The sequence below is a fragment of the Zonotrichia albicollis genome, chromosome 15 (genome assembly GCF_047830755.1).
Source record: "Zonotrichia albicollis isolate bZonAlb1 chromosome 15, bZonAlb1.hap1, whole genome shotgun sequence".
Classification (NCBI taxonomy): domain Eukaryota; kingdom Metazoa; phylum Chordata; class Aves; order Passeriformes; family Passerellidae; genus Zonotrichia; species Zonotrichia albicollis.
The window spans coordinates 17138818-17154821 of record NC_133833.1 but is presented as its reverse complement, the minus strand read 5'-3'; the positions used below and the strand labels follow the sequence as shown (position 1 = coordinate 17154821).

Genomic DNA, 16004 nt, shown 5'->3' with positions numbered 1-16004 from the left:
TGCAGCCCGGCCGGCCGCAGCAGCAGCGCGTGTGAGAGTATCGTCGTTCTGAGACAGGCAGAGACTGAAATTTTTAACCCCTTTCTTTCATGATTGGGGCCTTGCAAGAATGCTGATCCTCCTCGGAGCTGACTAAGAAGGGAGATAAGAGATAAGATGAAACAAGGACCTGGCCCGAAAGACGTAGAGAAGACTGGCTGAGTGAAGAGAGAGATGCTTAGAGTGGCCTTTTGGCTGGGCTTTTCTTGTGGCCATGGACTCAGTTTGTTCCTGTGACACAGAGACTGCACTTAGGGGGAGGCAGTGCCTCAGAACCAGGAGGGTTCATCGTGGAGACCCCTCGGCCCCAGGGGGTTGGAAAAATATGGGGGGGACAGATGTCCCAAAGCAGAGACTGTGCCTTTTTGGAGTGAGACAAGGCATCCTTAAAAGACAACCCTAAAAGCAGCTCTGGTCCATGCACGATAGTGTGAGCACTGAGCATGGAAGGAAGATGTCACAAGCAGCAAAAAGACTTTCCGGCAGTGCCGAGTGACATTGGAAGCACAGAGGTTTCAGCGTGTTTCCAGGGGAAGCCTATGGAACAAGAAGGACTCCTCTCCTCTTCATGAACTGAAGTTTGAGTATACTAAAGTGTGGTGCCAGACTGGGCAGTTGGTGATTTGGGAGAATGTATCGGATTGGGAAATTCAGGTAGTGGAGAAGAGGAAAGTGGTTTTTTTTGTAAAGTTTTCAATTTTTTTTTTCCTTTTCCTTATAGTTTTTCCCTATTTTCCTGTAGTTTAAGTAATAAAGTGTTCTTTATGTTTAAGCTAGAGCCTGTTTTGCTTATTCCTGGTCACATCTCACAGCAGACACCAGGGTGAGGGCATTTTCATGGGGGCACTGGCTCTGTGCCAGGCTCAAACCATGACAGCAGCGTTGAACACACACACCAAGACCAAGCTAGCTCAGACACCACTAACCAGGATATATATCTTAACATTTCTAAAATTATGTTTTAGCATTGATACATGATCCTTCTAATAAGCGGTGTTCACACCCTTGGCTTACAGAAGAGAAAGTTTAGTGGGACCACAACTTAAGTTTCATCTTCTAATTTCTTTATCTGTTTACTTTTAGGCCACCCAAGCCTCCAGATACTACATCAGCTAAAGTCAGAGCATGCTGCCATTGGTTGCTGCTGAACAGGAATCTGGATGCTCCTCACTGAGCCACATGCTTTCAACTGGTTGCTTCCACAGACAAGCCACAATTTCTTGTCCATGGCTGTCAGGCACTTGAAGGCAGGTGTTTTTGCTACCTGCTGTCACATACGGAGTCAGTATACCAGGGCATCCAGCTGCTAAAAGATGAAGGAAACAAGATCCAGATGGAAGGCAACAATGACTGGTTCACTGGACTTTTCAAACACTGGGGTATGAAAGGCTAGTTTTCATCTTTAGTTAAGACTGTTGTGTGGGATTGGTTTTTTGTATTCATTGTGATAGTTATTTGATCCTTTTTTGCTAAATGTCTGCAAAACTCTATGGCAGAAGCCTTCTTAATAGACAACAAAAAGGGGGGAGATGTGAGGGCCCAGGGGCCTACCATAGGAACTGTAATACCCCAGGGCAAAGTGACCGAGGTAAAAGCGAGACACGGCTCTGAATGCAACGGTCTCGCCCATGGGCATTTGAAGGCTCATGGTGATGCAGCACGTTTTGCTGGCATCACCCAGTTCAACTGCTGTATTTTCCTTATATGTACTCGCCAAGGAAAGTTTTGTTCCTGGCTTTCTGTAATACCCCTATGCTGTTCACCCTTATATTGTGTGCCCACCCCAATTTTGTCTCCATTCCTGGATCCTCGTCAGTGCAATCCACAGTGTTTGGAATTCCACACAAAGATCCCTCAATCGCCTCGTTCACCAGCAGTTTAAGAAGCGTGCTGCCAGATCTGTGAGGGCAGGACCCACACAGAGGTTCCTGTGGACAGGCTGCAACACTGAAACTCAGTGCACCAGGGAACCTGGCCTCTAAGAAAAGGCATGAATCCCATAACCCACCAAAACCAAAGACTTCCATCTCTCAAATTCTTCCCTCTACTCTCAGTTCTCATGCCACTTTCCCCATTCTTTCGGAGGAGGAACGAGGCTTCTTTCTCTCTTTTCTGTAGGTCCAGTCACACATGAGACGCTGCAGGAAAAGCCTGACCAACAAGGCAGTGGGAGAGGACATTTTCTCAGGAACTGTAGTGACAGGACAAGGGGGAATGGGATAAAACTGCAAGAGGTAGAGGAGATTTGTTGATGGGAAGAAGTGCTTTACTCTCAGGGTGCCTGTCCCTGACACAGGGGCCAGTGCAGAAATGCTGTGGATGCCCCATCCCCAGCAACATACAAGGCCAGGTGGGACAGGGTGAACAGCAACCTGCTGAGCTGGGACCTTGCTCAGCTTGGAACCACATCATCTTTAGGGTCCCTTCCAAGCCAAACCATTCAAGGATTTGATCATTCTGCCATCCCCATCTCCCTCTGAGCAGCGGCCCTGAAACTTCAGTGACATCACAGCTCCCACAGGGTTCCAGGTGGAACGTCCAGCACCTGGAAACGAGCACAGCAGACACTTCACCGCCTGCCAAGGGTCAGTTGCTGCTCACCCTGCGCTCTGACCCTCAGCGCTGAGCTGCTGCTGCTGCCTGGGCTATTTCTGCCACCTGCTGTGGAGCGCCAATCCCAGCAGGATGTGCTCTGCTGTGCCCGTGGAGGTACAGTGCCATGCCAGGCAGGGGGCACCCGGCTTGGGCAGGCTGCAGCCATGTGGGAATGGATGGGGTGGGACAGGAAGCCCACTGGGAGATTGTGCTGCCCCTTGCAGGCTGACAGAGACACCGTGGAGGACATGGAAGTGGACCAGGGGCTGGAGGAGGAAGAGATGATGGAGGTGGACTCCTCCTCTACTTCCATGTCCTCCCCTGTTGAGGACATGGAAGTAGATGAGGAGGACACCATCGAGGAGATGGAGGTGGACGTGGAAGAGGACATTGAATACATGGAAGTGGACGAGAAGAATGAGGAGGAGCCCATGGTCCTTGGGTGAAGCTGGAGCCCCACAGGTAAGACAGGCAGATGCTTGCCACGCCCTGCCCACACACACACTGGGTCCCCTGACGCCAGGCTGGGGCTGGGCTGGATGGCCCCGCTCAGGGACACGGTGCCCGCAGGGGGCCTGGATTGTGCTGCCACAAGCACCAGCCCCGGCCTGCCCTGCGCTTGCCTGGGGCCACGCCAGCCCTGCCAGCCCCGGCCCAGCCCCTGGGGCCCAGCTCCCAGCCCTGCTGGGCCCAGTGCTGCCGCCTGAGTCCAGCTCTGCTGCTTCCTTTCTTCCAGGACTAACGCACATGATGGCACAGATGCCACACCTTTGTAAATATGTTTGGAAGTTTTGAAGAATTCTGTAAATACGTTCGAAAAGTTAGAAGATTTCTGTAAATACGTTCGCTACATTTCAAGTTGACTGTAAATACGTTTTGAAGACTGTTAGCCCATCGGAGCCCATGTAAATACGTTCTGTACATCGATGCTATTGTTGTTATAACAATTGTTATAATGACACATATTCTGTAAATCCTAGATTTGCCGACTATCGGCAAATAAATCCTGTTTCTTTTTAAAACCTGACTTCTCTTGGCCATTCCTTTGGGCACGGGCAGCCTTTGCACACTTGTGGGTTCCACTTGTTCCGCGTTCCCGGGGCTGGAGGTCCCTGCGGGTGCTGGCACGGCCACCCTGGGGCTGGGGGTCCCTGTGCACAGGGGCTCCCACTGACACCACTCCTGGCACTGGGCACTGCTGCTCTTCCTGGCCTGGGGCACAGCGCTGTCCCCAAGAGCTCAGCTCTCTCTCACCAGCTCTCACACAGGGGGCTCTCACACCACTGGCCCCTGCAGCCATGCCACCAGAGCAGGCAGCAAACCTTCAGCCACCCTTCCTGCTGCAGCCACAGGCACTCCTGGGCCCAGAGCCGCCAGCAGGCCACAGCCATCCAAAATCCACCTGCACGCTCTCAAGGCCACCACAGCCTTGGCAACTGGGCCACCTGTATCTGGGCTGCTGCAGGGGCTGATCTTTAAGCCTTGCAGCCTCCAAAGGCCCTGGGCGCTGCTTCCCAGCCTGCTCTGCACTGCCCTGAGCCCGCATTGCTCCACAGACAAAAGCCAAGCCAGGGCATCCTCACCCTGCCCGCACTCCTGCTGCTGCCAGCGGCCACTGGGCCCTGGGCCCCACTCGGGTGACAGCTGCAGGGTCAGGGCAGCCTGTGCTGGGCAGGGGGCACGGGGCTTTGGGCCCTGTGGCTGCGGCTGCTGCTGCTGCTGCTGTTGCTGCTGCTGCTGGGGGTCATGGGCCCAACAGGGCCCCGAGCTCACCCCCTGCCCGGCCAGCTGCCCCCAAAGCCCCACACTCCCCCAGCATCCCGACCACAGCTCCCAGGGGGAAATCCCATGGGCTTCAGGAAAGAAATTCCCCAGAGTGACTAAACCAAGGGGTCCAAGGGGAAAGTCAGCACCAGCTGATGTTTACAGCACCTTGACAAAGGTGGCTGAAGGGCAACTGAGATCTCCAGGGCCTCTGGCAGTGCCTGCTCTGCACGTGAACCTGTGGGGCTGCTCCCACTGGGACACAGCACCGGGCTCAGGCCTGCCCTCTGCCCCTCACAGCTGATCCCAAGGAGCAGGCTCACAAAGCAGTTTCAGACCACTGCCTGCAGATATTTCAACAGACTAAATGTCATTCAAAGAAGCCACCTTGCACATTTAGCTCTGGTGTCGTGGCATGAGAAGCCATGAAGGTGCCTCTCAATGTGCACTCTGGGCACTTCCACTGCCATCCCAACGGGAACACAAAGGACAGGCCTCTGCTTTCAGCACTCCTGAGCTCCTCACCCAGCAATGAAATCTCAGGAAGAGGCAGGAATTATGTGCACCAGAGATTCTGGACTCCAATAAATGGCATGAATTCTACAGGCCATCCAACCCAATGACCTGCATGTCTCTACTTTTTCCTCTTTCTCTCATCCCTCATGTCACTTTCTCCAAAACCTACCATTGCACAAATGGCTGAGGCATCTACCATTAGGGTATCCTTACACCATGATGCCAGCCTAGCTAAGGCTACATTAGTTTGAGCAGAAGCTCAAATCTTTTTGGATGTTGCACTACAAGATGTCATCACTGTGGTACAGGAGAAAGGTTTTGAGATTGCAGCAGATAAAGTCCAAAGAGAGCGCCCTGTGGAAGTAGCTTGGCCTAAAAAGCGCAGAGAGAACCATCACACCCCAAACACTGCACATCAAGGAAAACCCAAAGACTCTGCCAGAACTCCACATGCTGTGTGGAAGCTGTTTTGATGTCGTGGCATGAGAAGTCATGAAGTGCTCTGGAAGCGCACTCTGGGCACTTCCACTGCCACCCCAAAGGGAACACAAAGGACAGGCCTCTGCTTTCAGCACTGCTGAGCTCCTCACCCAGCAATGAAGTCTCAGGAAGAGGCAGGAATTGAGCGCACCAGAGAGCCTGGACTCTAGTAAACGGCATGAATCCCACAGCCCACCCAAACCAATGTCTTGCATGTCTCTACATTTTCCGTCTTCTCTCATCTCTCGGGTCACTTTCCCCATTTTCTCTTACTGGGAACTTGGCTTCTCTCTCTCCTGTCTGCAGCTTAGGCCACACGTGTGACCCAGCAGTAACAGCCTGACCCACAGGCAAGTGGGAGAGCCCTCTTGGTCAAGAACTGTAGTGACAGGACAAGGGAGAATGGGACAAAACTGCAAGAGTTGGAAGAGATTTGATGATGGGAAGAAGTCCTTTACTCTCAGGGTGCCGGTCCCTGACACAGGGCCCAGTGCAGAAATGCTGTGGATGCCCCATCCCCAGCAACATCCAAGGCCAGGTGGGACAGGGTGCGCAGCAACCTGCTGTGCTGGGAGCTTGCTCAGCTTGGAACCACATCATCTTTAGGGTCCCTTCCAAGCCAAACCATTCAAGGATTTGATCATTCTGCCATCCCCATCTCCCTCTGCGCAGGGGCCCTGAAACTTCAGTGACATCACAGCTCCCACAGGGTTCCAGGTGGAACGTCCAGGACCTGGAAACGAGCACAGCAGACACTTCACCGCCTGCCAAGGGTCAGTTGCTGCTCACCCTGCGCTCTGACCCTCAGCGCTGAGCTGCTGCTGCTGCCTGGGCTATTTCTGCCACCTGCTGTGGAGCGCCAATCCCAGCAGGATGTGCTCTGCTGTGCCCGTGGAGGTACAGTGCCATGCCAGGCAGGGGGCACCCGGCTTGGGCAGGCTGCAGCCATGTGGGAATGGATGGGGTGGGACAGGAAGCCCACTGGGAGATTGTGCTGCCCCTTGCAGGCTGACAGAGACACCGTGGAAGAGATGGAAGTGGACCAGGGCCTGGAGGAGGAAGAGATGATGGAGGTGGACTCCTCCTCTACTTCCATGTCCTCCCCTGTTGAGGACATGGAAGTAGACGAGGAGGACACCATCGAAGAGATGGAAGTGGATGAGGAGGATGACACCGAGGAGATGGAAGTTGACATGGAGGATGAGGAGGAGCCCATGGTCCTTGGGTGAATGTAGAGCCCCACGGGTAAGACAGGCAGATGCTTGCCACGCCCTGCCCACACACACACTGGGTCCCCTGACGCCAGGCTGGGGCTGGGCTGGATGGCCCCGCTCAGGGACACGGTGCCCGCAGGGGGCCTGGCTTGTGCTGCCACAAGCACCAGCCCCGGCCTGCATGCGCTTGTCTGGGGCCACGCCAGCCCTGCCAGCCCCGGCCCAGCCCCTGGGGCCCAGCTCCCAGCCCTGCTGGGCCCAATGCTGGCGGCTGAGTCCAGCTCTGCTGCTTCCTTTCTTCCAGGGCGCATGCTCATGATGGCACAGATTCCATTCCCATGTAAATACGTTTAAGAGTTTTGAAGATTTCTGTAAATATGTTTGAAAGTTTAGAAGATTTCTGTAAATATGTTCACTACGTTTGAAGATCTCTGTAAATACGTTTTGAAGACTGTTAGCCCATTGGACCCCATGTAAATACGTTCTGTACATTGTTGTTGTTGTTGTTATAACAATTGTTATAATGACACATATTCTGTAAATCCTAAATTTGCCGATTATCAGCAAATAAATCCTGTTTCTTTTTAAAACCTGACTTTTCTTGGCCGTTCCTTTGGGCACGGGCAGCCTTTGCACAATTGTGGGTTCCACTTGTTCCGCGTTCCCGGGGCTGGAGGTCCCTGCGGGTGCTGGAACGGCCACCCCGGGGCTGGGGGTCCCTGTGCACAGGGGCTCCCACTGACACCACTCCTGGCACTGGGCACTGCTGCTCTTCCTGGCCTGGGGCACAGCGCTGTCCCCAAGAGCTCAGCTCTCTCTCACCAGCTCTCACACAGGGGGCTCTCACAGCACTGGCCCCTGCAGCCACGCCACCAAAGCAGGCAGCAAACCTTCAGCCACCCTTCCTGCTGCAGCCACAGGCAATCCAGGGCCCAGAGCCGCCAGCAGGCCACAGCCATGCAAAATCCACCTGCACGCTCTCAAGGCCACCACAGCCTTGGCAACAGGGCCACCTGCATCTGGGCTGCTGCAGGGGCTGATCTTTAAGCCTTGCAGCCTCCAAAGGCCCTGGGCTCTGCTTCCCAGCCTGCTCTGCACTGCCCTGAGCTCGCATTGTTCCAGAGACAAAAGCCAAGCCAGGCCATCCTCACCCTGCCCGCACTCCTGCTGCTGCCAGCGGCCACTGGCCCCTGGGCCCCACTCGGGTGACAGCTGCAGGGACAGGGCAGCCTGTGCTGGGCAGGGGGCACGGGGCTTTGGGCCCTGCGGCTGCTGCTGTGGCTGCTGCTGCTGCTGCTGCTGCTGGGGGCCATGGGCCCAACAGGGCCCCGAGCTCAGCCCCTGCCCGGCCAGCTGCCCCCAAAGCCCCACACTCCCCCAGCATCCCCATCACAGCTGCCAGGGGGAAATCCCACGGGCTTCAGGAAAGAAATTCCCCAGAGTGACGAAACCAAGGGGTCCAAGGGGAAGGTCAGCATCAGCTGATGTTTCCAGCACCTTGACAAAGGTGGCTGAAGGGCAGCTGAGATCTCCAGGCCCTCTGGCAGTGCCTGCTCTGCACGTGAGCCTGTGGGGCTGCTCCCAGTGGGACACAGCATCGGGCTCAGGCCTGCCCTCAGCCCCTCACAGCTGATCTCAAGGAGCAGGCTCACAAAGCAGTTTCAGACCAGTGCCTGCAGATATTTCAAAAGACTAAATGTCATTCAAAGAAGCCACCTTGCACATTTAGCTTTGGTGTCGTGGCATGAGAAGCCACGAAGGTGCCTCTCAATGTGCACTCTGGGCACTTCCACCGGCATCCCAAAGGCATCACAAAGGACAGGCCTCTGCTTTCAGCACCACTGAGCTCCTCACTAGCAATGATATCTCAGGAGGACACAGGGTTTTTTCAGGCTCAGGGGCCTCTTACTTGAAGTATAATACCACACAACAAAAATGACCAATTAAAGTGAGGCAGCCGTCTAAATGCAATGTTTTTTCAGTTTTATCAGGGCTTGCTGAGGGCAGTGCTAGCACCCTGCACCAGCATGAGGGATGAGGGCCAGCTCATCTGCTGAAGCCCAGGGGACATTTTGAAACACCTGCATCCAGAGCCATCAGAGCAGTGAGTTGGGGGACGGCCGCCTGCAGTGCAGGATCCTTGGGAGATATTTTAGTCCTGTAGGTGGGCCGCCATTTACATCAGGGCTAGCTCTGGGTAACAAATTATCCAAAGTTGCGAGGGACATATATGTTCCACTTAGGGAGGTTCGCCTTTCATGGGGGAAGACTTGTATTAAGGGAAGTTGGAAGTCATTTGTTCAATGTCTTTTAAAGGAGTTCCCAGATATTTCTGTTGATTCAATTCGTCATGTAGCATTTTGGGACTGAGTTAGGGAAAGACTCTATCTTTTGAAAAACTCAGGTAGGGATAAGAGTCGTAAAATTTTACCTCATTTTTCACAGGATTTATACACTTTTCTCAAGGGTTCAATGTTCTAATATTCAAATCATATTTTGAGTTCTGCCCCCGGCATTCCTGAACCCACTGATACAAAGATAAGGGTGAGAGACAGGAACTGCTGTAAAGCACAGACGAGCCACCTGCTGTCTGACATCTTCCCTCCTTCTCTCCCCCTTGCCCAGGTCACACAGGCTTGGATTCTACCCTAACCCATTCTCCAGTACCTCTCCTCACTGGATCCCCCTCAGATAGCTCACACAATGGAGTCCATCCTCTGGAGGGGGTTGTCAATGTCAAACTCCCTCCCACCCCCAGCTCTCTCATCGGGTCTTCCCCGTATTGGGTCCTACCCCTGCATCAGGTACCCCCTCTGCATTGGGATCCAGCGCTTCCTTGCCTACTCCCGCTGCCCTACCCCCTCCAACTCAGCCCCTTGCGGATCCCACACTGTCAGAGATGGAAGTGTGAGGGGCGGTAACTGGAAGGCCGCCATCTTGGCTACCAAAGGCCCACAACACCGGGCATGGCCAGTCACACCAAGGCCTCGCTCCTCTGCCAAAGACCAAGTTCATTCTTCTGGAGAGGAGAGGGAAGGTTCATCCCACCTTGAGCATGAGCCTGAGGACACTTGGCAAAGGATGCGGAAGCTGTCAGCGGAAGAGGGGGACTGGGAATTGGTAGCTAAAATACAAGCAGCACCGGTGCAGTACCATAGCGGGGATAACCCCTGATGGGAAGCTGTCACACACGGGGAGATGAAAGACCTTTGTAAAGCAGCGAAACACCATGGGAGGGGCTCACCATATTTTAATAATTTGTTAAATGCCACCTTCACTGCACATGTTATGTTGCCTCACGATCTGCTCCATTTTATGCACATCCTACATTCTCCCACTGAAATTATTCTGTGGGAAGGAATGGGGAAAAAATAATAAAATAATTATTAAAAGACTATACTAGGGAAGACAGATGGGCACACCTAACACTAGTCCATCTAGGGAGGAAGATTTCACTAAACCTCATTCAATAGACCTACCCTGAGCTCTGTTAAAAGAGATAAAAGTGCTGCAAAGACAGCTCTCAAGCAGACACCCAATGGAACAACACCTACTCTAGATTTCATAGACATTCTGCAAGGACCTGGGCAATCCTTCCCAAAATTTATTGACCACCTTACACAAGCAATAGAGAAGCAAGCTGAACATCCAAAAGCCAGGAAGGTACTTCTTACTAAACTTGCTGAAACAAATGCTAACAACAACCATACAGACATTTTTCCTTCACTACCCCTTAACTCAAAGCCAACCATTGCACAAATGGTCGAGGCATGCACACTTAGGGCATCCTTACACTGTGATGCCAGCCTAGCTAAGGCTACCAGTCAGGGTGTAGTAGAGGCGCTAGTAGCCTCCCAAGTTATTCCCTAACATACACATGAAAAAGGACCTGGCTTTCAGTGTAGGGAAATGGGGCATTTTCAACAGAATTTTAAAAATAAAGGCTATTACCAGGGACCTTCTCGTTGTCACAGCCACTGTCCTCACTGCCCCCTCGTCCACATGCTTTCCAACCTCATCAAAACCGGTGGCCTGCAGGAAACCCCACACAGACACGGAAAGGCCTCGCACGATGACACCACATGCGAGGCCGTTCCGCCCCACTCTCCCCAACATCGTGGAGAACCAGCTCAGCAACCTTCTCTGATGCATCGGGACAGCTCGACAGCTGCAGAAAACGCGACAGAAGACAGCTCTTCCCTGGAATCTAAAGGCAGCTGGTAGGGGCGTTTTCAATTCCAATCCACAATATTTATGTTCACCATATTCCAACAGGCAAATACAGTCCTGAAGGACGGCCCAGAGACATTTTGATTTTAACCAACACCAGGGAAGGGATGGAGACACTCACTCTACTACCTGAGGTACTCGCCTTGACGTCTTTGCAGGAGATAACTGTCCAGGCTCTATGCTTAGACTCTCCCCTTTTCATTCCAAAAGGAACAGTTATAGCCAGAGCCATCCTCGTACTGCACATGATCACCACACCAGTTGATCCAATGGTGTTGTGGGCACAGACAACAGGCAGAAACAGACCCATTCCAAAGTGTGCTTTGTCATGTAAAGGGAGAAAGTGATGTCTTTCTGGACTATAAGATACAAGAGCTGATGTCACCATAATTTCCTGCTCTGATTGCCTAAAAGAATGGCCCCTGGTTCCAGCTGCTGGGGTAATTATTACCTACCAGGGGAGCCACTACCAGCTTCTGGAGTCACAGTAACATCTGCATGGAAGGTCCTGAGGGCACAGTTGCTACAGTAAGATCTTTTGTCACCCGAGCACCAATAACAATTTGAGGAAAAGACCTCTTGTCCCAAAGGGGGACAAGGCCAGAGATCCTATCAACACCTCAAGATTTCTAGACGGGGCAACGCGCCACCCTTCAGTTAACCTGGAAGACCAACGACCCCATATGGGTGGATCAGTGCCCCCTCCCAGGCAGAAAGTTAAAGGCCCTGCAGTCCCTCGTGCAGCAGCAGCAGCTGTCTGTGGGCCACATTGTACCATCTACTAGCCCCTGCAATGTGCCTGTCATTATCATATGAAAGCCGGGCAAAGACAAGAGGGGGCTGCTGCAGGACCTCAGGAAAATCAACGAGGTCATTGATGACATGGGTGCCCTCCAGTCCAGCCTGCCCTCAGCCTCCATGATACCTCAGATTGCCGACGGGGCGGCGTGCCGTAGTTGCGGGTGCATCTTTTGGAGTCCTCCTATTTTTCGGATATCTTGTTCGCCATTTTGGCTGTGATTGATGGAGCCTGAGCATAGGAAGAGCATTGCTTTGAAGATTGCATGGGTTGAGATGTGAAGGAACGCTAGTTCAGGGAGGTTTAGTCCAATTGTACCTATGATTACACTGTTATTGTCAGATGGTTGATATAGATCTTATTGACTACTTTTTTGATGCCGCATGCATCCAAATGACACCCCCTTGGTTTGCCTTTTCCGTCACTAAATCGACAAGCACCTTTACAGAGGTACCAATGGACTGTATTGCCTCAAATAATGAAGAGTAGCCCAAATATTTGTCAATCGCTTGAAGTCCAAATTCGCTCGCCCTAATGCTAATCATTTTTTGTTATATGGACCACTAAATGAACATCCTAATGCTATCATTTTGCATTACATGGACGACACAGTCGTTTGTGCAAGAGCTCAAATCATTTTGGATGTTGCAGTACAAGATGTCATCACTGCGGTAAAGGAGAAAGGTTTTAAGATTGTAGCAGATAAAGTTAAAGGACAGCCCCTTGGAAGTGTCTTGGCCTAAAAACTGCAGAGAGAACCATCACATCCCAAACACTGCACATCAAGGGCAACCCAAAGACTCTGCCAGAACCCCAAACGCTCTGTGGAAGCATCAGTTGGGTACATTCACTGCTGGGAATCACCACAGAAGATCTCATGCCACTGTTCCTGCTCCTTAAAGGCAGTGAAGGATCTCGATTCCAGTGATCACTGACACTGGAGGCAGAAGCAGCTGTAACAAAGGTATCCTGGGTGATTCAAACTAAACACGCTCACAGATACCTCCCTAATTTTCCTTTCTCCCTGGCAATGCTTGGTGAAAGTCCAATATTCCATGCATTATTTTTTCGGGGGCACTCAACAATCTCAGATCCCCTCATAGAAATTGAATGCATTTTCAGAACACAACAACCCACTAAAATGATAACAACCCAACAGAAAGGTATTGCACCACTAATCAGGAAAGCTAGAGAGCGTCTGTGCTCCCTTGCAGGAACAGACCTTGTGAATATATACTTACTTCTCACACAAGAGCCCCTCAATTGCCTACTTCAAACATCTGAAACACTGCAATATGCCTTAGATCGTTTTTACACAGGCTAGGATCAGCCACCAATTCTACCACCAAAACATTCCTGCGCTGCTCAGGCTGTTCAAAAACACCCGACACCCAGCAAGATCCCATGTAACCACCTGCCCCAATTGTCAGGAACATGGCCTTGCTTCTGTCAGAGCTTGAGGCAATCCAAGAGGACTAGAGAGTCTCCACATCTGGCAATCAGACATCACACACTAAGCCCCTTTCGGCAGACTAAAGTACATCCATGTCACAATCGATGCCTTTTCCAGGGCGGTTTTCACCTCTGCCCATGCTGGTGAAAAATCAGAAGATGCTATAAAACATTACTTTTTCCTTTATTCCACCTTAGCAATTCCACAGGAAATTAAAACTGATAATGCACTTGCTTTTACCCTGCACTGATTCCAACAAGTTTCTGACCACTGTGGTATGAAACATGTCACAGGCATATCACACTCCGCCAGTCCATAGCCAAGAGGGCCCACTGATCAATCCAAAGGATCCTTGAGCAACTGAGAGGGGTAATCCAGATATTATCTTCCATTGACAGACTGGCCAAGGCCTTTTATGTACTCAATTTTTTTAACAACACATTTATGGAGCCAACTCCCCCAGTCATCATGCATTTTAGTAATTCAACTGCAGCCCAATTAAAAGAAAAGCTGCCTGTGTTGCTCAAAGACCCTGAATCTAAACAAATTATGGGCACCTTCCCAGTAATTACTTGGGAAAGAGAAGATGCCCTTGTCTCTACAGAAACCCACCTAAGATCCATCCCAGCAAAATACATAACAACTCTTTCTGGGAACCGCGAGGCAAACACCTGAGCCACCATCAGAAGAACAGAATGGAAGCCTAAGAGTGACAACAGCAGCCTGGAAAAGAACAAGAAGGACAGAAGAAGATCTCCTAAGCAGCGTTGACCACACACACCAAGACCAAGATAGCTCAGACACCACTAACTAGGATATATGAATTAACATTTGTAAAAGCTGTATTTTAGCATTGATATAAGATTCTTCTAATAAGCTGTGTTCCCACCCTTGGCTTACAGAAGAGAAAGTTTAGTATGACCTGAATTTACGTTTCATCTTCTACTCACTTTATCTGTTTACTTTTAGGACACCAAAGCCTCCAGATAAAAATTTGCTAAAGTCAGAGGATGCTGCCATTGGTTGCCGCTGCAGCAGGAATCTGGATGCTCCTCACTGAGCCACATGCCTTCAGCTGGGTGCTTCCACAGACAAGCCACAATTTCTTGTCCATGGCCATGCCTGTCAGGCACTTGAAGGCATGTGTTTTTTCTACCTGCTGTCATATAGGGAGTCAGTATATCAGGGCATGCAGCTGCTAAAAATCAAGGAAAGAAGATCCAGATGGAAGGCAACAACAACTGGTTCACTGGACTTTTTAAACACGGGGGGATGAAAGGCTGACTTTCATGTTTAGTTAAGACTGTTTTATGTGACTTTGTTTATTGTATTCATTGTATTGGTTATTTAATCCATTATGCTAAATGCCTGCAAAACTCTATGGCAGAAGCCTTCTTTATAGACATCAAAAAGGGGAAGTTCTGGGGCCGAAGGGCCGACCATTGGAGCTGTAATACCTCTGGGCAAAGTGACCAAGGTAAAAGAGAGACATTGCTCTGAATGCAATGGTCTCGCCCATGGGCATTTTCAGGTTCCTGGTGATGCAGCCCGTTTTGTTGGTATCTCCCAGTTCAACTGCTGTATTTTTCTTATATGTACTCACTCGAGAATGTTCTCCCCTCTCTTATACAATTTTGGACCTGCTTTACAACAATGCTACCTTGATTTCCCTCCCCCCATTTTCCCGCTGTGTGCGCAGCCCCATTTTCTCTCCCTTCCTGGACCGTCGTCAGTGTAATCCACTGAAGTGTTTGCAGTTCCACACAAAGATTCCTCTCTCACTTCGTTCACCAGCAGTTGAGGCAAGCATGCTCCCAGCTCTGGGAATGCAGGTCCCTCAAAGAGGCTGACTGTGGACGGGCAGAAACACGTGAATTGAGTACACAAGGGAACCTGGCCTCTAATAAAAGGCATGAATCCCACAGCACACCCAATGTAAAGCCTTGCATGTCTCTACATTTTCTGTCTTCTCTCATCTCTCGGGTCACTTTCCCCATTTTCTCTTACTGGGAACTTGGCTTCTCTCTCTCCTGTCTGCAGGTTAGGCCACACGTGTGACCCAGCAGTAACACCCTGAGCCACAGGGAAGTGGGAGAGCCCCCTTGGTCAAGAACTGTAGTGACAGGACAAAGGAGAGTGGGATAAAACTGCAAGAGTTAGAAGAGACTTGATGATGGGAAGAAGTCCTTTACTCTCAGGGTGCCTGTCCCTGACACAGGGGCCAGTGCAGAAATGCTGTGGATGCCCCATCCCCAGCAACATCCAACGCCAGGTGGGACAGGGGCCGCAGCAACCTGCTCTGCTGGGACCTTGCTCAGCTTGGAACCACATCATCTTTAGGGTCCCTTCCAAGCCAAACCATTCAAGGATTTGATCATTCTGCCATCCCCATCTCCCACTGAGCAGCGGCCCTGAAACGTCAGTGACATCACAGCTCCCACAGGGTTCCAGGTGGAACGTCCAGGACCTGGAAACGAGCACAGCAGACACTTCACCGCCTGCCAAGGGTCAGTTGCTGCTCAACCTGCGCTCTGACGCTCAGCGCTGAGCTGCTGCTACTGCCTGGGCTATTTCTGCCACCTGCTGTGGAGCGCCAATCCCAGCAGGATGTGCTCTGCTGTGCCCGTGGAGGTACAGTGCCATGCCAGGCAGGGGGCACCCGGCTTGGGCAGGCTGCAGCCATGTGGGAATGGATGGGGTGGGACAGGAAGCCCACTGGGAGATTGTGCTGCCCCTTGCAGGCTGACAGAGACACCGTGGAGGACATGGAAGTGGACCAGGGGCTGGAGGAGAAAGAGATGATGGAGGTGGACTCTTCCTCTACTTCCATGTCCTCCCCTGTTGAGGACATGGAAGTAGACGAGGAGGACACCATCGAGGAGATGGAGGTGGATGGAGAGGATGACATCGAGGA

The 16004-nt window shown here is 51.6% G+C and overlaps 1 protein-coding gene across 3 annotated transcripts in view; it reads right to left on the bottom strand.

Annotated features, from left to right (window-relative positions):
• The window catches only part of SIL1 (SIL1 nucleotide exchange factor), a 411179-nt gene that overhangs the window by 295608 nt on the left and 99567 nt on the right, over positions 1 to 16004 (bottom strand). The window lies entirely within an intron of this gene.